Raw genomic sequence first — 23,148 nt, 5'->3', positions numbered from 1 at the left:
AAGATGTTGCTTTCTCCAAGCTTATAAATATTTTTTAGTGTCTACATTACCCTTATGCTTACATATATTTGTATGCACATGCAATTGTAATATCCCCCATCACTGTGGGAGATTCAAGGTACTAAAAGTAAGTGTCTTCTTGTCCGCCATTAGATCACCCAACTGTCAACAGCACGAAAACCGAAAAAACCCCAAGGAAATAGGATCTTTCACTGTCTACTGAGAAACACCAAACAAACGTCCAAAAGACCGAGTATCATGTCAGACCCTACCACACAGGACAACTGTTTAAATTACAGGAAGAACACATTATATCACATTTGATGGCAGGAATGGCTGTTCCTTGAATGTCCAGGTTTCCTGGGAGGAAAATCAATTTCAGAATTCTAAGCACTATGCAAAGAAGGATAGGATGTATGTCTTAAAATATTAACATATAAATATGTACTGTAATTTAAAGTGAATAAAGTCCATACATGAAAGAGCATCTGTGAAATGTGAGACTCCCTATGGGAAAACAAACAGGGGACAGAACTGAGAGCACAACGGAACTTAATGATATCCTGGCCTTGGTAGGATACAGGCAATGGGATAAGCAGCCACAGATACGAGAAGAATTGGGAAAGTACAGCATATGTAGAGATCTGTTGTAATGCATTAATTGGGTTTATACTGTGTTTCATCGGACTTGTAATGTCTTTTCTCTCTATCATGTGGTTTGTCCTTGCTCAGCAGTAACCCAACTCTGTTCCACTCCCACTTTATCCCTGATTGGGTAGTGGCGTGTCCTTGCCTCTGGGCCCTGCCCCGGAGAAGAAGCCTCGGCATGGGCTGGGCCTCGCTCTCTCTGGCAGTGGTGAGCCACCGGGGAAGAGGACTAGCCAGGCAGGGCAGGACCCGAGAATAAAGCTGTTATATCCCCCCTGGTGAGAGAGAGCAGGCTCTTTCCTTTTGCCATCGGTGGTCGTCTGGTCTCATAAAGAAATACCACAGGTATCAAGGTTTTCAAAACTATGTAGTTTTTTAAGGCTGCCAAGTAACGCAAACAATAGGCTAATTCTGTAACTAGTGGGAAATTCTTGCATAAAGATGTGCCTGTTTTGAGCTGTAACTGCTTAGAGCTGCAACAGTATATAAAACCAAACTGAGAGGAAAATAAACAACTTCAACCCCTTTTGGCTTGAACTTCAATGACTCCAACTTCTTTTTGCTCAGGACTTCGATTTCTCTTTGCTTGGGCTTCTTACTTAGACTACTTTCTGCACCCCTCCTTTGAAGTCCCATCTCTCAGCCATGTGGCAACTTTCCAAATCTTTTCCAGACAAAGATAAGAATAAATAGACTTTACTAGTGCCACATCACTTAAATTGATTATTGAAGTTCAGCTTTAGGGTCAAGGTCTTTCCGGACAACTTTACCAAAAGTTCAGGTATCTAGAATCCAATGCCTACTCTTCTGAAATATACCAAGGGGTCACTTTTTAAAGTGTGTCTAAATCCTACTGCATACAAAGGATGATTTCAGACTTTCTGGGCAACTAAAGTTAAGATTATGTCATCTTGATTCTCATCTGACTGGCTTGATATTTTATGCTGCCCCCAGGACATAGTATAAATTCCCTATCCAACATGAATATGGAATTCTGGCCTCAAGAATACTACTCTTTTCACCTGTCATTTGGGTACTCCTTAGAAAAAACATCTGGCTTGCTTCCTTTGTGGATCCTTTGGTGTGGAAAGTAACAATTTCAACATAATGGAACACAACTCAAAATAGTAAGTATGTATGATCACAAAATAACTACTTTTTAGCTTCAAAGGCCCAGACTGTACCAGCCAAGAGGGTTTACTTTGCTGTTGTTTTGTTGCCTTTTTTTTAAATAATGTGGCAGGGAAAAAAAGCCCCTTCTACATATTGCCTGAAGAATACTAGCAAACAAAACCAGAGGTTGAAGCCCAATCCTAATCATTAGAGACCTTGAATTATCAGTTCCTTGCACACAGGTAAGAATCTCAACAAAACCTGCAAAAAGCTCTGTTGTTAACTTGTCATTATCTGTCCATGTACTCGAAGAAATCACTGTTTATGAAACTTTAAAATGCAGTTATTGTAAGGAAACCCTACTTTGGAAGTTCACAGAACCATGAGCTCAATGCTCAGAAATTCTTTTCATAAAAAGATTTCTTTTTGAGGGCTCTTGCAGCTCAAACTGCCACTTCCTTTCCCCCAAGTGCTCCAGTGAGAAAGGGACAAAAAAGCAGAGATTATGGATTGAGACAACAATTCACTAGAAAAACAGCCATAAGCCAAGGAACATAAACCGTAGTAGCACAATATTATATAACAGTGTATAAAAGAGAGTGATCACATGTAAAAAATGCAGAAGTACAACTGACTCAGTGTTACTGTGTCCAGTGACACACAGATTCCTGAGACAAAGCAGAATATTGCAGACATTACCACAGCCACCATCTTCTTCCCTGAGCCCAAGACAGTGAAAAACAATAGCAGATAAATCATCTTGCCCCCCCTCGCCCCCCCAGTTTAGGAAGGATGCTGAGACACTTGAACGTGTCCAAACAGGGGCAACAAGGCTGGTCAAGAGCTTGGAACCCAAGTCCTATGAAGAACAGCTGAGGGAGCTGGGGCTGTTTAGCCTGGAGAAAAGGGTGACCTTGTCACTGTCTACAACTACTTGAAAGGTGGGGGTTGGTCTCTTCTCCCAAGTAATAACTGATGGAACAAGAGGACACAGTCTTGAGCTGCATCAAGAGAAGTTTAGGTTAGACATTAGAAAAAAATTCTTCACAGAAAGAATGAATAAGCCCTGGAATCATCTGCCCAGGGAGGTGGTGGAGTCACTGTCCCTGGATGTGTTTAAAGAACTGGATGTGGCACTTCATGCTATGGTTTAGTTGATAAGGAGGTGTTAGGTCATAGGTTGGACTTGATGATCTCAAAATGTCTTTTCCAATCCAGTTCATTCTGTGATTCTGTCTGCACTCAAGCTCCTTCCCCAGGCCTGAGACAAAAAAAAAAAAATGCAAAAATCCTCCAGCTGGACTGCCCACACACTGCTCTGTTGGCTGCTTTGCTCTCCTGGAAAAACAGAACAAATTAATGGCCATTCTGCATCATGTTCCCTTTTCCTCCAATTTGAAGCCACGGGCTTTAGTGATGACATAGGTAGTATAAAATAACCACCGCTCCAGGCTCCATCTTCTTCCTGGCAACTGTGATGAAATTAACTCTGTCCTAGCCACTATTAGGTCAGGTGGGAAATTAAGATCATAGAATAAGGATGAAGAATTAAAGAACGGAAGTTTAAATGTGCCTTAAATGCTAAAAAGGGAGGGAGTGAGGGAGAATACAGGAGTATTGCCCTAACCTGGAACGATCTTTCTGACTGGTGATATGTGTATGAGCAGCTGCTTCCCATACATTTTGCTACAGTGGGAATTTTTGTCCCAATGCATTAACCAGGCTGTGCTAACCAGATTTCACTTCTGCCAGGCCTAGAACTAGCATCTTCCGGTTGGAAATTCTTCCCTTCTGTCCATGACCTCAAGTTTCCACTGTGATGCCTTATTTTACAGGCAAGTACCTCCTGCGGCCTTGACAGCTTGAGAGAGGAAACTGCACTAAATCCTTACACTACCCCGTGGCTCAAATACTGTCCTCCAGGGACTTTGCTCCTCAACTCACAGGCTGGCCACAAAGGTGATGTATTAGGAAAGAAGACAGAAGCAATAACATGAACAACCATATAGCGTACAATAGCTATCCCAATCATTAAAAATGCAAATCCAATGGCAATCATCAACCCAAGTCTCAGTAACCATTTCTCCTACCCTCTGAGTCCCAAGGATCAAAGTACTGACATCATCCAGGAATTGGGACTAACTCCTAAAAGACTGTCTTGGGCTTGGACTGATCGGTAGCAATCTCTTTAATTCTGCCTTGGGCTTCTTCAGTCAATGCCACTGCACTGTGAACAGTGATACAACATTCAGTTCTATTAGGATTTAACATTCCATATACCCCTTGGTTTTTTTAATAGTACCATACCTACTAAATGCCTTTTTGGCAGTTTTTTGTATTTGCAAGTTAAGGTCTCTGAACACATACCTGATCCAGTTACTGAGGGTATGTACCTTCAACATAAAAAGTCCTCATACAAAATACAAAAAAGTTTTCATACAAAAGGTTCTCAGAAAAACTCATCAGTCCATTGGGCCCACACTGTTTCTCCAGGGGACAGACTACAGCTCTCGAGAGGCGGGGGAGAAGGACAGAGAGAGGGATGCAGTGGTGTCCCATGGGCCCTTCTTCACCCTGGGCCTCTTGTTGGTGGGCATCCCCCAGTCATTTTTCCAGGGGTACCACCTAGACAGTTCAAGTTGCACGTATCCATGGCAGCACACCCCCTTAACTTGGAGAGATCTGTTTGATGAGTATGAGCAGTTACTTCCTTTTACACACTTTGCTACAGTAGGATTCTTTGTCTGGATGCATTAACCAGGATACAATAACCAGATTTTGCCTCACCCAGGCCTAGAATTGGCATCTTCCTGCTGTAATTTCCTCCCTTTTCTGCTATCTAAAGTTGCTGCTATGCAAGCTTATCTTATGGCAAATTCCTTCTGAGGCCTGGATGGGCAACTGTGCTCTTAAGTCCTTACACGTGGATTGTATCAGAATCACTTTGTACACTAAAAATTACCTAAAGTCGTGACTTCAAATCCTTTTAAGAAAGTATGGGCTGTTAAATGGAAGTAGAAACTCAACAGTGTGTTCTTGATCAAGTAACATATAAAGAACCTTGCTTCGCAACATGTATGTTAAAACTATGAGTTTTCCCCTGATCTTATTTCAGCACACTCTTCGCTAAGAACACTGTAAATAAAACACAACCCACAATAAAACAACAGATCTGAAACAGGAACTGCTGTTGCCCAAGCTGTTGAAACTCCAAGATAGCAATGCTTCGATTTTAGATTTCTTATTTCACAGAGATAAAAAAATTGCTCGAAGAACACAAAAACTAAACACGAAACAAAGCAGCAGTTTACAATACAGGGCATCCTGAAAACAATCTAAAATACCTGAACCTTATCTAAAGATTACATTTGAGTAAAATACAATTCAGAGATCAAAACACTATAAACAGCAAAGCTTTGCCTATAGACCCTGCTTGGCAAGTTAAAGGCGGCTTCTAAATTACATTTTTAAAGACTTGTTCTATAGAACTCAAGGAATTTTTTCTGTTTCTCTGAATCATAGTAATCAGTATTAGCACCTTTCCTAGTAGGATCTTTCAAACTTGCCATGAGGCACTGCTATTTAATAAGAGTTCAACAACTACTAAAGGCAAAGTCAAGCAACCCTTACTTGCTCCATTCTAATTGCACAGCTTTCTTTATAAAAGCACTATTCAATATTTCCATGTTCCTTAGAGCTCTACTCTTCCTACATTACTCAACATTTTAAGTAGATGCATAATGACCATTTAAGAGATGAGGTAAGCCTTAACAGGCACACAACAGCAGTGGCTAGTGATACCACATATGCACAGTCAAATGCTTCTGTTGAGGCTAACAGGTTAACAAGTCTGTGCCACCTAGGCAGCACCTAAGTTGCCCACATTTACCATATGTGCCTAACTGCCCACATTTACCATGCACTGGTTATCCTTCCAGATTGGCAGGGTCTCTACCTCTCAAAACCACTTGTCATTCTATGGTTTCTAAAGCTACCTGCCACTCTGAAATACTGAATTAAAGTAAGCCAAGAATTCTCTCACTTCTTTTAAAAATACCTTACTTCTCAAGCACTGTCCTTACACTTTTTCTGCTTTATCTCCCTCCCTGACTTCAGCCTTTCATCTTACTTGCATTTAAGTCATTCTACCATTGTGTCACAGAAAAAGCCCTTCAGTCATTTGAGCAAGACCAGTTCAATCAGTCGCTCAACTTTTTTTACGTAGCTCCTCACACCAATAATTTTGGGATTGCTGCAGCATTTTTTTTTTTTTTGTCAAAACTAGCAGTACACACTTCTCTGTGGTTTCAGACTTCTCACTGAGGGCTACTTGTCACAAATAAAACTTAAAGCCATCAACTCTGAAAAACTGTTATTTCAGTCAACATCAGAACTACTAGCATAAAATATATTGCTGAATACAGTCCCAAAGTCTCAGTGGTTGTCTTCAACAGTGCAACAAGCGAAACTACAAATTACGGTTGCAATCTTATCCAGCCCACACAACTCTGGATAGAAAACATGGGGATTTATGAAGCTCTGTTGTAGTAGGCTTTTGGTTAAGTATGCATAAGTTGTTCAATGCTTATTTCTTTCAAATTTAAGTGAAAGTAGCAGTTCACTAATTTTTTCCTTAAAAAAACTATGTCTTTAAAAAAGATATACTCTTTATACTCATCAATTACACATCTTTGATACAAAGTTTGACAAACTTAATCAAGAACCATAGCTCCTTCCTGCAGGAAAAAAAAAAATAAAAAAATCAGTCTTTCCTAACTGTATCATCATAAAGAAACAAGAAAGTCTGAGTGAAGTTTCATGATAAATTTTCTTTAAAGATTTTGAAGCATACATCCAGAGTAAGAATTACTAATGACAACCACAAGCAGTCAAAAGGAACTGTAAATAAGCAGTACCAAGAAATTCTTAAATGCCTTCTTATAAGCACTCCCCAAATACATTCATCTTACTAGTTCAAACACAATAAAAGGAAGCCATTTTAATCCCTCAATTTACACCGTTTTCTGACCAGCTACACGCTAATCTTTTCACCATTTAGTCAGTAGACCAATGTTTCACTATGGAGTCTTAGAACCAACGATCCCTTTCTGCCTTTCACCCAAGGATGTCTGATTTCTAATTAGTTAGGCCATCCAAATTAATAAAAGGGCTATAACAAGTACTCAGTTCATCCGCGAATAATAATAATTAAAAAAAAACCCCAGAGAATCATTCAGGTCATTAAAGACCTTCAAAATTAACTGTCCTTGGACAGAACACCATCTTGTTTGTCAATCAGACCACAGCACTAAGTGCTACATCCAGTCATTTCTTTCACACTTCCCTGGGCAGCCTGTGACTATACTTTCAAAGATATTTCTAGCTCTTAGTCCACAAACCTTCATAGTGAAGTACTGAATCAAACATGTCTGTCAGAAAATTGGTATCTGACAAGTCATGTCATTCGTAATTTTCAGTTATGTATTCAAAAGTTTTAGCAGTCAACAGCAACATACAGGGCACACACAGGCCCATACACTGCAATTTCCTAAAGTCTAAAAGAGAAAGTGTTTTTCTAAATATTATTTGAAGTATTACTTAAGTTGTTCTATGCTTCTGTACTTTATATTAAAACACTATTTTCCATTACAGTACATAAAACTCAACTTGATCTTACTATTACATATTTCGTCTTATATTACTAGTCACAACTTTCAGAACAAAAGAGGCAGTATGCATTATGCAAATTTCCTTGCAGTTTAAGTATTTTTACCAAAATCTGGAAATCAACTGAAAGTAATGTTGTTAAGTGGCTAAGTCCTACTAAACACATCAGTATGCCTAACTTCACTAGCATTTCTTCCTTGATGAGTTAACATGCAACTAAAAATAGCTGTCATTCTAACAACCATTTATGCATCATCTATCTAGCTAATTGAAACTAATACTGGTCGGAATATAATGCAAGCATAGGCATCCATGAAATGTACAGCAAGAGAAAGAAACGCACACTGGTTAATTCAAGTGAACCCTTGTTCTCTAAAGCCTTAAGATTTTAAAAGGTAAAACAACTCTAAGGCCAGAAAAACTTATCTACTATAGCTGACCCAAAACTGCAATGATCACATGTGAAAAATTATACACTTTGCATACATTAAGAAAGAGACACTCTGAAGATACACAGAATTAGTTAAGGTAACTAGTATTTCTAGATAAAGAGCACAAAGTTATTTCGCTGTTAAAGCCAGCAGAATAATTAAAAAGGACTATGTGCTTTAGATCTACAGGATATCCATTCCTTTCCTATTTACATGGGATAGCTTCCCTTTTACAGGAAGCAATCATATAAAATTCTTCAGAGTTGCCTACTACTCGTTTTACTGAAATGTAGTTACACATGTACCTATCTAGCAGTCCATACTACAACTACACAGGAGTTTCTTTGCTGCTTTTTTGCAGCTAAAGAAGTTTTCAGAGCAGAAACAGTTGCCATTCTTAGGTGGTTTTATTTCCAAGAGTATCTTTTATCACAGTTAAACCAAGACTTTTGCTATGCTGTAGAGCATGTAATCTGTGACAATAAAATCTACTGATATTAGAAATGCTTCACATTTTCAGTATCATTTCAGAGGCCAAATATTCCCACTCTGAATAATGAAATGCACATGTGGCCCAATTTTCCAGCAACTCAGCATCTTCCTGATGTTTTTCTGTATTGTTAAGATCTGAAGATTTAGCAAACGTCCCTGCTCTAAGAGAACGACTTTCTTGAAAAGAAACCTGTCTTCTTTCACTCTAATGTCCCAGGACACTGGCTATTAAATTGCAACTTCACTGACAACCTGGTGAATTTTATTTCCTCTATTACACCCTGTGCTAGGTTTGGTTGTGGTAGAGTTAATTTTCTTCACAGTTGCTAGTATAGGGCTGTGTTTTGGATTTCTGGTGAACACAGAGTTGATAATATAGCAATGGTTTTGCTATTGTTGAGCAAGCTTGCGCAGGGTCAAGCTTTTTATGCTTTTTGTACTGCCATGTTGTTGAAAAGACTAGAGGAACATGGGAGGCTGGGATGGGACACAGCACGGACAGGTGACCCCAACTGACCAAAAGGATATCCCATACACTGTGATATCATGCTCAGGATGTAAAGGTGGTGGGAAGAAGGAAGGGTTAGGGACATTGGGAGTGATGTCATTTACCTTCCCAAGTAACCATTATGTGTGATGGGGCCCTGCTCTCCTAGGGAAGGCTGAACACTTCCCTGCCCATCAGAAACAGTAATTAATTCCTCATTTTGCTTTGCTTGTTTGCCTGGCTTTTGCTTTTCCTATAAAACTGCCTTTCTCTCAACCCATGAATTTTCTGGCTTTTACCCTTCCAATTCTCACCTTGACTGTGCTGGTGCGGGAGTGAGCAAGTGGATGCACAGGGCTTGGTTGCCAGCTGGATTTAACCATAACTCAAGCCTTAACGCTTAGTTCTGCTAACACGCAGGCAGTCCTGTGACCTAATACAGGAAAATAATCCTGGCCCTCAAAGCATGACGTAATTATCACACCATAATGAATTTCATAATGTCCAGTTCTCTTCAACATCTTCATTGATGACTTAAGAAAAATACTATACTGGCTTTTCTGGATAACAGTAGAGGATCATTTTCACTTCAAGAGCAGACAATAACCAGGGGCAAAACATAACTGACAAATCTAATGGCCTCCTACAGCCACTAGAAGGAGAATGAAGGAAGAGTGACTAATGTAATTCACCTGGACTTCTACAAAGTATTAATTACTGTCCCGCATAACACCCTTGTCTCTAAACTCAAGAGACATGATTTGACAGATCAGACAACTTAATGAGTAAGAAATTGCTTGGAGGGTTGCTCTCAAAAAAGGCTGTGGACAACAGCTCAATACCCAAGTGGAGAGCAGTGACCAGTGGTGTCCTCAGGGGTCAGTACGGTGACCTGAATTGTTTGTCGTCTTTGCCAGCAACACAGCCAGTGGGATCAAGTGTACCCTCATCAAATTTGCTGACGGCACCAAGCTGTGTGGTACAGTCCACATGCTGGAGGTAAGTGCTGCTATCCAGAGGGATGTGGACAGGCTTAAGAGATGGGTCTGTGGAAAACTCATGAAGCCCAAGAGGGCCAAGTGCAAGGTGCTTGCTGTACTTGGGTTGAAGGAATCTCAAGCACAAATACAGACTATCGGTTGCAAAAGCAGCCACAGAGAATAAAACTTGCGGGTTTTGGTGGATGAGAAACAGATCAACATGACTCAGTAATGTTTGTTTGCAGTCCAGAAAACCAATCATATTCTGGGATGCACCAAAAGTAGCATGACCAGGGAAGTCCAGGAAGGTGGTATTGTCTCTCTAGTCCACTCTCATGAGACCACACCTGCAATACCGCATCCAGATCTCTGGCCCCCAGCAGAGACAAGAAGACAAACTAGTCTTGCTGGAATAAGTCCCAAGGAGGACAACTAAGCTGCAAGGTCAGGCTGAGAGAGTTGGGGTTGTGTTGCCTGGAAAAGAGAAGGTTTTGGGGCAACTTGACAGCACCCTTTCAGTACCTGAAGAGGGCTGGAGAAAGATTTTTAACCAAGGCAAGTAGCAAGAGGATGAGGGAACGGCTTCAAAGTAAGAGAGAGTAGGTTTAGATTAGGTATTAGGAAGAAATTCCTTACTGTGCAGCTGGTGAGGCACCGGAACAGGCTGCTCAGAAAAGCTGTGGATGCTCTACCTTTGAAAGTGTTCAAGGCCAGGCTGTATGATGCTTTGAGCATCCTGGTCTAGTGAAAGGTACCTACACCCAAGACAGGAGGGTTGGAACATGATGATCTTTGAAGTCCCTTCAAATTCTCTGATTTTTAAGATCCATATAGTGTTATACCACAAAAAAAACCTGCTATGCCAAAAAAGCCCTAATCAAATCCCCTCCAAACTAACTAACCTGAATTCAAGGTTTCATCCTCAGCCCAGTTCTCTTCAACATCCTCATTAAAAATTTGGATGCATGACTCAAATGGATACTAAATAAGTTTGACAAGGACACAAAATTAGGAGGAGATGTTGATCCCTCAAGGACAAAGACGTATCTCGACAAATTAGAGGCGAGTGATCACCAACCCTAGGAAGTTTAACAAGGGCAACTGCTGACTCTGGCACCTTGGGGCAACCCTGGAATGTGTGTAAAGACTGAGTAACAAGAGGCCTGGAGAGCAGCACTGTGGAAAGGGATCTGGGGGCCCTGGTCAAAATGAAGTTGAATATAAGCCAGCAATGCTCTGACAGCCAGGAAGGCCAACCCTGTCCTGGGATGCATCAGGCACAGCATCGCCGACCAGGAAAAAGGAAGGGGATTGTCCTGCTCTGCTCTGCACTGGAACAGCCTCACCTTGAGTGCTGTGTGTAGTTTTGGGTCCCACAGTATTAAAAAAACACAATGAGCTATTAGAGAGTATACAAAAGAGAGCCATAAAGATGGTGAAAGGTCTGGAGGGGAATCCTTATGACAAGTGACAGAGGTCACTTGGTCTGTTCAGCCTGGAGGAGACTGAGGGGAGACCTCATTGCAGACTATAACTTCCTTGTGAGGAAAGCAGAGGGGAAGGTATCAACCTCTTCACTCTCGTGACCAGTGACAGACCTTGAGCAAACAGCATGATCCTCAGTCAGGGGAGGTTTAGGATGGGTATCAGGAAAAGGTCTTACACCCAGAGGGTGGTTAGGCATTGGAACAGGCTCCCCAGGGAAGGGGTCACAGCACCAAGTCTGTCTAGTTCAAGAAGCATTTGGACAACTCTCAGGCAGGCACATGGTGTGATTCTTGGGATGATCCTGTGGAGGGCCAGGAGTTGGACATAATAATACTGATGGATCCCTTCCAGCTCACCATATTCTAGAATTCTGTGACTTAGTTTTATCAGTATTTTCTTTTAGTTTTTCTTAAAAAAACAAGTTACTAACTTATATAAAACCAAAACAACTGTTTTCTTAACTTATGTCTACCTTATTCATTTACAGCTTTTCCAACTGCTCTTGTATTACCCTTTACAGTGAAAGCTTCAAACACAGATAGTAAGGGCTTTTCCCCCTTCCTGTAACATGTGTAATAAAATATAACCTTAGAGAATTAGGCCTTAAAAGTCCTCAAAATTATACTCTCATTCGTTTACTTGATGGTAGGTTAAATTTAATATAGCTAAAGCAAAATTTCCAAGTCTTGTATTTCTATTTACCATTTATCTATACTTTCTATTTTTATTTTTAAAATACACTGCCTAAAATTATTCTCTGTAAGCATGCTTTCCTTTTATCCTTCAAATTATTAATGGAACTTTAAGGAAAACTATCCCAAGGACATAGCAACCATGATTTATCCGAACTCAGGAGATCATGCAACAAGTTACCTGTAAGCTGTAACAAGTTACCTGCTTACCTGTAAGCACCTTCTACAGCTCAAGAAACTCATCTTCCTTACAAAAACTAGCTCTGAACACACACCAACAATTTATTACTTATATTTAAAGCTCCCATAAGTATAGGTTAAATTAAGACATGTTTTCATCTGAAGTTTAGCTGACTGATGAAAACTATCTTTTCTGACACAACTCTCTCACAACACTGTATTTAAGAAAAAAACTTCTAGTATATTAAGGGTTTTGTCTTCAGTTACAGATCCTTATGGAGCAAAAATAAAATGCTTTTTTAAAAAACACAATTAATTAATGATGAAGTAACAACAAATTTCCAGACAGACAATCTGGTATGCACATGCACCTATTAACTCACCACATTATACAAGTATACCTCAATACCTGCATCATCAACACAGAAAAATTAATGCAATGACCTATAACAACAGCAATTTCTCCATTTTGCCTTCACAGATTTTAATAGCAGTGGTAGAGTGGACACCTCTCAACCCTCAGGCAAACAGCAATAAAATGTGCCTTGTTACTCCTAATAAGCAATACAATCCAAGATGGGAGACAATTCAATATAGTTTTAAAGTTATCTTTCTTAAAAGGCACTAGAAGTTCACCAGTTTCACTAAGCTTACATTAACAAAGTGAGAAATCCCCTTTAAATGATTATAGACAAATTTTCATCATTTCCACCCATTAGTGGTAGAGACTTCTGCTGGGAAAATCATCCTTTGGTAGAAAATTCTGTAAATAATCAGACATACAATGCTTCAGTAAAACTTATGACTATTTAATTGTCCACACCTCCACAACCTTTCAACTTACACCCTTATTTAACTACCAGGAATAGAAATCACTAGAGTGAAAGCAATATAGAAACCAACATAAAAATTTGCTGGTAGAACATAAACAGCAAATTTTTAACAGTTCTCTGAACTCAGGAACTTGCTTAGCATCTGTAACACTTTTATGTACATTATACACTGAGCAAGTTTTGCAACAGCACTGGAAGTGCAGATGTACATCATCATGTTATCATTCGCCTCTCCTACCAAATAAATGAACCCAAAGACTAGCTGGTCTTTCTACTTGTGGAAGTCAAAAAATGCATGAAAAAGGACAAAGGGAATGACTTTACTTTCAAGAGAAGAAAGGTGTACTTTAATCATGCTTTATCTATTTTTCATTCTATTTTTTCCTTTAAAAAGCAATAGTGAAACTAATGGAACATCCAGCTCAGTATTGTTGTGTGGGAATAAGCCCATCTCTGTCCAGACGTTTTAAAATTCTCAATCTTCCATAAAGAACAGACAGTCACACCTGCAAGACAGCTGGCCCAGCCCAAAAGTTCACAGATCAAGGCTTCTTCCTTTGCCTGGGCCTTTGAATCAATTGGAAAGAGACTGGGAATCTCCATTCAAAACTTTCTTATTTATGTGTTATATGCTCCTGAAATTCTTCAGAGAAAGAAATGGGGACAGAAAACATCTATACAATGCTATTACTAAAGGCAGTGGTTATGAAGTTTACATCCAAAAAGCACTAATTTTCAAATGCCAAACCTCTAGTCATATGGGTTGATTGTAAGTAAGAAGTGATAATATTACATAGTCACTAAGCCAGACATCAGCTGTTGATTGCAATTAAAAATAGGCATAGGATTTTGCCTGAAAAAGAACTGCTAGTTATCAACATGCACAGCTGAAAAAAACCAGCCCACTGACAAAACCAGTGATAAATTAAAGAAAAATAAGATTAATGAGGTAAACGAAAGTAGAAAATGACATACACATGGCATATCCAGAATGCAGAAACAAAATTTTAAAAAAGCTCAATTAACTCCAGTTTAAGTTTACTCTCAGACTAAATACAATTATGTTTCCAAAATTCACATGAAATTTCAAGGTAAAGGAAAACTGCAGGGCTGCCACTTTAAACATTTATAAATAAATAGCCCAGAAAGCAAAGGGAAATGAAGTTCTCTAGAAATTCATTTCAGAAAACCTTGCAGGCTTAGTCTGGCTTCTTACAAGTTATCAACAGTGAAGCTGTGCAAAAGTAGAGCATTTTACTAGAATTAAACAAATTGAAATGAAATTGTTTCTTATTTGATCTGCTTTCCACATAGGCAATACTACAACCAGATTAAACATTTGGCTAAGGACTCACTGACATTTTGACATACATTTGCCCTTTGAAGAATTCCTTGCTTCTCTCTTGGTTCAAAAAGTAAATTCAAAAAAACTGAACCCAAAAATGTAAAAAATAAATTCTTAAATCTGATATTAAAATCACAAAATTTGCTGTCCTACTGAATAGAAATGAAGCTACAGAAAGGGTCACAGAACTGACTCATGACAAATGAGCTTAACAGGAGCTTCCTTAAAAAAAAACCCCAACAAACAAAGTATGTTTGCCAACATAAACTTTCAAGTTTCACACTAAATCATGTAGTAGCTTTTAAATAAAGAAGTTTCTAGTCTATTTTCTTTCTAATGGCTAAGAACAAATGTATGTTTTCCTATCCATACAAATGGCAGAGCAAAACTAATTCTGAAAACAAAAAAATTTTCCCAATACTGCAACATATGCACACCTTAGTACAAGAACAATAAAGACACACATAGTGCATTTAAAAATATTTTTCTTATAGCTCTTTTCTATTCTTCTCTCAAGCAGCATGTACAAGCACAACCTCTTTTACGACTGAATGATTTGCCCAAGCTAAGAGAAGACAGGGTTCGATTACAGTATTATTCTGTCCCTCTAGTGTGGAATCATCATCACCTACTAAAGTTTAGCCAAACAGCTTTAAAAACAGTGACAACATTTATAGTATAATTAGAAACATGAAGATATTTCTTTTCACTATATTGCTTCAATTCTTCCTATGACTTTGCACAATATACCAAGACTCAAGTAAAATAATTTCTTTTTAAAGCATCATCTTAAGGCAATGCAAAAATACTTGCTGATTTAATCTCATGTATGTTCTAACCTAAAGCCTGATCATGGACCTTAATGGTCCTCCACACTTAAAGTAATCTTACAAGATAAGGCTTTTAAAAAAAATTGGGTAGAAGAGATCTATCTAGTACTTATTCAAAGGCATGATAACCTCCCTTGCATCACTTCATGCAAAGGTAAACTTTAATCCCCTCCTAATTTTTCAGTCTACTTCAAATAACTTTGCATTTAAGCAGAGAGCAAGAACCTGCACAGACAGCACGAGTTGTCACAGGCATGTGTAATCACCGGAAGGAGCACACTTTAGCATCACGGCAAATATGAACCACGATAGCCTCTCATCTGATGATCACACGGCTGGAACACATCTCTACAAGGCAGGTTGAGAGGTGGGGTTTTTCCACCTGGAAAAGAGCAGCCTTTCAGTACCTGAAGAGGACCTACAAGAGGGCTGGAGAAAGACTTTTTAACCAAGGCAAGTAGCAACAGGACATGAGGCAGTGGTTTCAATACAAGAGAGAATAGGTTTAAATTAGATATTAGGAAGTAATTCTTTACTGCGCAGCTAGTAAGGCACTGGAGCAGGCTGCCCAGAGAAGCAGTGGATGCCTCCTCCCTGGAAGTGTTCAAAGTCTCTCTAAATGAGCCTTTGAGCATCCTGGTCTAGTGCAAAGTTAGCAGGGGAGTCAGAACTAGGTGATCTTTAAGGTCCATTCCAACCAAACCATTCTGTGGTTCTAGAACTTTCCTTCCTGGTAGGTAACTACGCTCCCTTCCCTTGAATTTAAAAAAAAAAAAAAAACCCACAAAAATCCTTGCACAAAAATAACAGCTACCCAGGATATGACAGCAGCAGCGCACAATCACTGTGCTTGCTACCACTGTATGGTAAATGCAAGTGAACTTTTAAGTTTTACAATACAATTATTTTGTACTTAGTCATGCTTTTACAGACAGAAATGACCCAAATAATTTATTACAACTCTAAGCAACTTTACCCAATTTGGTTTGGAAACACTTACAACAGGTCTCTGGAAACCAGGGAGCAAGATGTCCACTTGAAAAAGTACGGCACTTCTGTTTTCTGCTCATGTCTCCTCAAGGAGTATACTTTGGTCAGCCTTTGTTGGAAGACTAGGTTTAATTTCTATTGCGCTAGTCAGAGAAGGATCCAAAGCCAAAAGGATCACTCCAACGTTCTGGAAGAGCGAGCCTAGGGCAAAAATATGTACCCTTGCAGTTAGAACGTAATAGAGTGGTAAGTCACTGTACTTTTAAGTCTGTTAGGTTGAGTAATCATGGCAAACCAAACTCTTGCATTTACAACTCTTGGGAAGGCTGGCTGATCTTTCTAAGTGCCATTTTAAGTGCGTAACAACCACTTAACAATCCAGGCTAGCAGTGCTACCACACACACCTTCAATTAAGAAGTTTTTAGGGGCAAGGGGATTATCTCTATTAGATGGACCACTTGCAAGCTTTTTAGTCTGTGCATCATAAGTATCAAATTATTCTCTGATGTGTGAGCATTCTGAGAAGATGCTGCTGCAAAACCAAATTAAACCTAGGCATAATACAAAAAATTCCTAAGCTAATGTAAGAATTTGTGACAGTAATACTTGTGCAAAGAAAATACTTGTCCAACACATCAACTACCTACCAACTTTTAAGGCAAACAAAGCACATAAACATTCAAATATCTTATAAGGACAAGCCATTATTCACAGCATTGATCACAAAATCAAAATTTAATTGTTATGAACCCCAGCCTAAGTAACCAGTGAAAATATTGACATATAAGTAGAAATTTAGCACTTACAGAGGAGGAGGAAAAAAAAAAAAAAAAAAAAAAAAGGCAAGCCAAAAAAATACTGAAAAGGGATAAGATTATAAAATAGCTATCTAAATTAGCACTATGACAAGATTTGCCACAAGATTTATTCACAGATTTGAGACACATGTATCCAAATTTCTCCCATAACCATTACAGTAGCTACAACCATAAAAGACAGTCTTTAATAAATCAGATATTAGCTTGGGTTTCCACTGGACACACACACTGATTGCTCCTACTCTAATAAAAACACAGCTCTCTTTTCTTAAATCAGCTGACAGCAGCAAGAAGAATTAGAGTGAAAATACTGATAAACTTTGGCCTCTTCTAGTCAGAAGAAAATGGATAATTTTTCTGGGAATTACTGCAATGAAGGAGCAAACAATACCACTTTTGCAAACTGAAGCATGATCACAGTGATAGGTACTAAACTCACATTACAAACATAAGAAAATTTCTCACTACACAACTGGTTTTAAAAAAAGCATATAGACATAGTTAGACAATTCAAATCAATAGCATTTTTCATCCTATCTCTGCAATGACTACGGGGGGGAAAAAAACCAACCAAACCAAACCCGAAAAAACAAAACCGAAAAAAGGATTCAGAGAAAATGATCTCTTAGCTTTAATCCACAGTTTGAAAACACTGAATAGTTCTAAACTTAATTTGTCTTACCTATTTTCTTCACATTCAGCTATTTTAGCTTATATTAAATCAGTTCCTAAATGCATTAATGTAACTGTCTACAGTGGAATTATAAACCACTAAAATGAAAACATTTGCTCTTAAGAATGGCAGTCTCTTGCCATGGCTACTAACGAAAAATGAGATGTTCGTTTTTCCAGATCAGCTGGAGAGTATTCATTTACTGTCTAAAAATCTTGGCCTAAAAAGATTACCACATTTAAATGGTGAATAGCTGCAATAGATGTCAAATCTGCAATCTGCATAACAGCAAGTCCCTGAAAACAAAATTCAGCATTGTATTATATGATCTCTAATTGCAGCTAACTACTCTGGTTTCTGTAAGTCTGGAGGGTCAGTGAAAGAAGAAAAACTCTTCCTTTAAAGAAGAGAAACTAGCTGTAGAATTTATATCATATATTTGCAGTATTAATTTGAATACCGTAGTCAGCATTGGATTCTTCATCAAAGGCAATGGTACCTTATTAAACTACCAATCATATATTCTTCTCTGAGAACCACCATCACTGTGACATAACACAGTATCTTCTTTGCTTGAGTACAGTCTTTTCACACTTTTGGTGAAACAACATCCTGCGTAAGAGTGTGTTCATGTGAGCAACTGTTGGTTAGAAGCAGGACAACAGAAAAAGTTCAACTGTGAAACCAGTGACTCTCCCTAAAAGCTGTGAAGACATCGGAACACACCAATCCTTATACAACTAGTATTTCTTAAAAAGCACATAAGAAAAATGCACAAAATATTAGTTCTGATTTTAATATCATATCTGCATACTCATGAAACAAATTAGTAGATCTGGAGTATTTAAACAAATGACAAACTATTTCAACTTACTCTGGGAAATTATTTACTGGACTGTGAAGAAATGAACTTTAAGACAACATCTGTATGCGTTTGAGTACAGCTGACTTAAACCACTATGTTGTTCTCATTCTCTAGCTGCAGAAAGGTAACAAAATGATGTCAAGGCTTCCAGAACAATAATCACCTTGGAATTACTTGTTCTCTACCATACTGTGTCTGATCCACAGTAAACCTGCTTTCCTTCTTACTTTGGTGGCAAGTTGTATTCAAAATGCTGCTCTAAAACTACTGCACTGCGCATGCAGCACAAATGGAAATTAAATGAAAAAGTAAATTAATTATGATAGAACTTGGAGGTAGAACTTCCAGCAGCAGCAGCAACAGGTAAATGTAGTCTTTTTACTTTTTCTTTATAATCTCATTTTCTCTCTGGAAAGTTTTATGTCTGATCTGAACTAGATTCACTAATAAACATTTAAGTATATTTCCTGAGATTCTGCATTAACCTGCGTATTGGTAATAACAGCAATCCTCCCAAAAACACACACACCCCTCTTCCCTTTTGGAAATGCACATGCATATTTGCAGGGAGGACTAAATTGTCTTATGGTCCTTGAAACAAAGTTGAGCCTACTCAGTTGGGCAGCAGAGGAGAAATACAGAAACTGAAGAAGAGAAAAAGTGATGTATCTTCCAGCAAACAGGATCTCAGGAAGCAGGATATTCTTCCCCATAAAATCAGGTGAGGCCTTCTAGAAGTCTGTCCTGAAGATAATCAAAGCACAACAACTACAACAACTACAACTCTGCCTTTTTTGCTTATGTCAGTGCCATATTGCACCAACCCCACACAAATATAAACTCTCCTAGAAATGTGATTAGATGCTTAAGTACAACCAAAACTTGGGATGTTTATGCACACCATCATTTCCCCTTCTTCAATTAAATTATACCTAAGAGCAAAACAAAAAAACTTGCATCAAACAAATCCAGTAAACTCAGTTCTTCACTGCTGATTAGCCACCAAGGTTACAGCATTTGAAAATGTACTTTTCATCCGCTGTTAATGCAGCCACATATCCCTAGCGGCAGTAAGTAACATTAACCTGTCTGATCTCTTTCTGTACAAGTCACAGGTGTAAGACTGTAAACACAGAGCTGGGGTTTTAAGATTCTTTCTTTTGTTTCTTTCTCTCAGGGAGTCTTCTCTCATACGTTTTGCTAGGAGACTATAACTACTGGTACTTAGGAGAGACAAGAGAAATGGCCACAGCTCAGGGGAGGGGTCCAGCTCTGGAGTTTCTCTGGGAAGGGCAGAGACGCCTCGAGAATTGTGCTGCAAAAAGGGGCTGGGGCAGCTCCTAGCTGTCTTGCACTCGGCTTTGGAGGACAGTTAGAGCTGCTGCTTGAAGAAGGGAATTCACTGCCGCTGTTGGAGCCCAGCCCGGCCCTCATTCTTCTGCCATGGGCTGAGCTTCTGCTTGTGAGAGCAGCCACTGAACTGGGACCTTATGATCACCCACCTCACTAAAAAAGGGACTTTTCATCATCTGCTGGGGTGCCTCAGGAGAAAACCGTGGAACTCAAGCCCTTTCCTCTCTCAGGGAGCCTTTTCCCCGCCCTGCTCAAAGCCGGGCTGCTGCTTCCCCACCCCCACCCTTTTGTGGAGTTTTTTGCCACTGTTCTGAGTTTTCACTACACTGTAGCTCTGCACATCCTGCCTGCCAGAACACCCTGTGGTTCCAGCTACAGCTGTGAAGTTTCTGATACATATCACCCACCACTCTGGGACTCGCTCATCCCTGCCCTCCCTGCTCTGAGTTCCCTGCTGCAGTTCCTTTTGCTTTCCAGAGGGGACACCAGGATCGGCTGCCCCGGGCCGTTTTTAAAGGAAACCCCTTCTCCACCCCTTCGGCCGGCTGCATCCGTCGCTGTCTTCATGGAGAGAGATGGCCGGGCCCGCGCCACAGCGCCCCCTGCAGGCCGGGGGAACCATGGCATCCGACCTGCCCGCCGGGAGCCACCGGCGCCCCCTGCCGGCTGCAACCATAACGGCCCCAACAGGGAAAGCACTTCAAGAGCGGGAAGATACTTCACTGGGTGTTCTGCTCGTTTGTTGTTACTGCCACTGTTCGTTTGCCTTGTTACACACACTAGTAAAGAACTGTTACTCCATTTCTCATATTTTTGCCTGAAAGCCTCTTTAATTTCAAAATTATAACACTTCAGAGGGAAGGGCATCATAATTTGCATTCCAAGGGAGACTCCTGTCTTCCTTAGCAGACACTGTCTTTAAACATAGATACAACTGAAGGCAGGAGTAAAATGCCCGCAAACTCAAACAGAAACAAACTCTGCTTGCCCTCTCGTCTTCTGTGCAGCATCTAACAGTATGTATGCTTTACTGACAAAATGGAAGTGCAGAAGACAGAGATGTAATTCAACTGAGATGCACTCCTGCAGTCTAGGAACTGAAGACTTCTGCGCTTATTCATTCCTCCCTTCAGCAACAGGGAGAGATGACCCAGAGGCCAGCTGCTCCACCTATCAACATAAAACCGTAAGAATATGCAACAAGCTGTGGTTTCCAAGTATACTGAACACCTGCATATCCCTTAACCCTAAAAGCACTCAAAACCAGATTTCTGTGATGTCACATAAAAGTCAGAATCTACTGTTAACCTGCTTTTGAAGGCATACTTGTCAGACTACATATTTTAGCCTATCATATCTCACAAAATCTCAGCACCACAATATCTCATTTATAGTTCTACTGACACCTGAACAACCAATTAATGGGTTTGTAGGTCATCTTTCACCAACAAGACAAAGAACTTCTGAAGAAAAAGGTAATTACATCCATTCAACAAAGCTCACTGCAACTGGAACGTTTTGAGAAAGGAGTAAATTGATCTCTAACTTGTTTGCCCCATTCTAGCTTCACTGTGATGTTTAGCTCACTGTCTAAAACATACATTGTTATTAAACACAACATGCAAGCTATTGTCCAGAATCAGTCAACTCTTTTCCAAGTATAATTTTATGAGTTACACAAACTCCATATTTGAAGCATTATCTTTACTAATTTTTATCATTCCTAAAAAACTGAAGAAAGATGGTCTAATCTGCAGTCACTTTTAAGTGCACAATTAAAACCAGAAGTAAGTTACAGATAGGCAGAATACATATAAATACTTCCCAGTCCATAACACATACTTAACCTTTGCTTACTAAAAGAACCCTAAGCACAACTCCAGACTTCAGCAAACACTGTGTCTGTCATGGTATCTGGAAAAGTTATCAACAAAATTTGACAGAATTTTTGCTGGAGAACTAATCTAGAATATATATATATATATTTTTGTGCTAGTCAGCTCACAAAACATTAAATCTAGAAAGGTGAAAATTTCCCCAATTAAAATTTTCAACTGAAATCACAGTATACTGGACTTGAGCTGCTTTAGTTCTGCTTAACTAGCAACAACTTCCACGTAGGAAACAAACACAAAAATAGGAAAAATTTGAAACAGTTCTGAAACAAGTAATTACTTGATTTCAATAAATCACATGGACTATAAGTCTGACATCTAATGACTCTTTCTGTCCTTATCCACCTAGGGTAAGAAATCACAATCTACCAAAGTTCTTTTACATTTAAATTTGATTCAAATAAGTTAATGGGAAAAGAAGTTGGGCATTGGGTTTTGCTTGTTTTGTTGTCATTCTGGTTTTTTTGAAGTCTATGTTGGTGACACTTCACAGACCTTGGCAAAACCAGCATGACGGCATAAACCACCTAGAACAGCTTACCATACTACAAAGTAGTAGCTAATTGATACAGTTCAATTTTGTTCAAAAGACTATATGGAACAGAAGGTCTTAAGTTCAGCACCCATTCTGCAAAAGTCAAGTCTTTACTAAATCACTGAAATTCACAGAACTGCTTTTGAAATAAGCACCTACTCTCACCAGTATTTGTAGGCACAGAACTTGAATACTGTATTGGAATATTTCACAATAACATTTTAAAAAAAAAAATCACACTAAAAACCTCCCTCAACCAGCCAAAAAAACCTCAAATCCAACCCAATCAACGTGCTAATCAAGTTTTAGGAATTTTTAAGTCTTATCAAAAAGAGTATAACTTCATGAAATATTTCAAGAACATCCCAACCAAGGTGCAATAACTGCGAAAATTAAAATATTATTAGGTATCAGTTACAGCTAGAAGATACCACTAGTTCTATACATTTCATTTTGTGGAACCATTACAGTAGTGAAGTTTCCAAGTCATTCAAGACCTCATATAACATAGACTTACAGCAGTTTCATAATCTGTATTACAGGAAAGAAATAATAATAAAAAAAATAACCTGGATTTGCAGAACTATGCTCCACAACCTGAAAGCCAAATCCGTTCACCTCCTTAATTCTTCTTGTCTTTAGCAAATTAACATTTTACTCTATAACAGGAAGTTAACTTCAGCCACCACATGATGAAAGCAGTTCAAATTAAATTATTTTAGCATTGTTTGAAATGGATCAGTGACAAGGCCCCTTTGTCTCTGGAATCAACTGTTCACAGCTAAATACAAACCACTTATCTGCACTGTTTTAAGGATCTCAACATATATTC

General features: G+C 39.1%; 1 protein-coding gene across 8 annotated transcripts in view; it reads right to left on the bottom strand.

Annotated features, from left to right (window-relative positions):
* Nucleotides 1-23,148, bottom strand: part of SPIN1 (spindlin 1) — a 60,284-nt gene that overhangs the window by 30,711 nt on the left and 6,425 nt on the right. For 2 of the 8 annotated variants that reach the window (XM_040089911.2, XM_040089909.2), the window contains exon 2: nucleotides 16,187-16,377. The exons of 5 other annotated variants lie outside the window; for them this stretch is intronic. The gene's annotated coding sequence lies outside the window, so the exon portion shown is untranslated. Of the gene's footprint in view, nucleotides 1-15,452; nucleotides 15,546-16,186; nucleotides 16,378-23,148 lie in introns of those variants that run through there. One more of the 8 variants, XM_040089913.2, reaches the window with a different exon arrangement.

The sequence above is a fragment of the Hirundo rustica genome, chromosome Z (genome assembly GCF_015227805.2).
Source record: "Hirundo rustica isolate bHirRus1 chromosome Z, bHirRus1.pri.v3, whole genome shotgun sequence".
Lineage (NCBI taxonomy): Eukaryota > Metazoa > Chordata > Aves > Passeriformes > Hirundinidae > Hirundo > Hirundo rustica.
The sequence above is the reverse complement of the archived record's forward strand: the minus strand, read 5'-3'. Positions and strand labels throughout refer to the sequence as shown.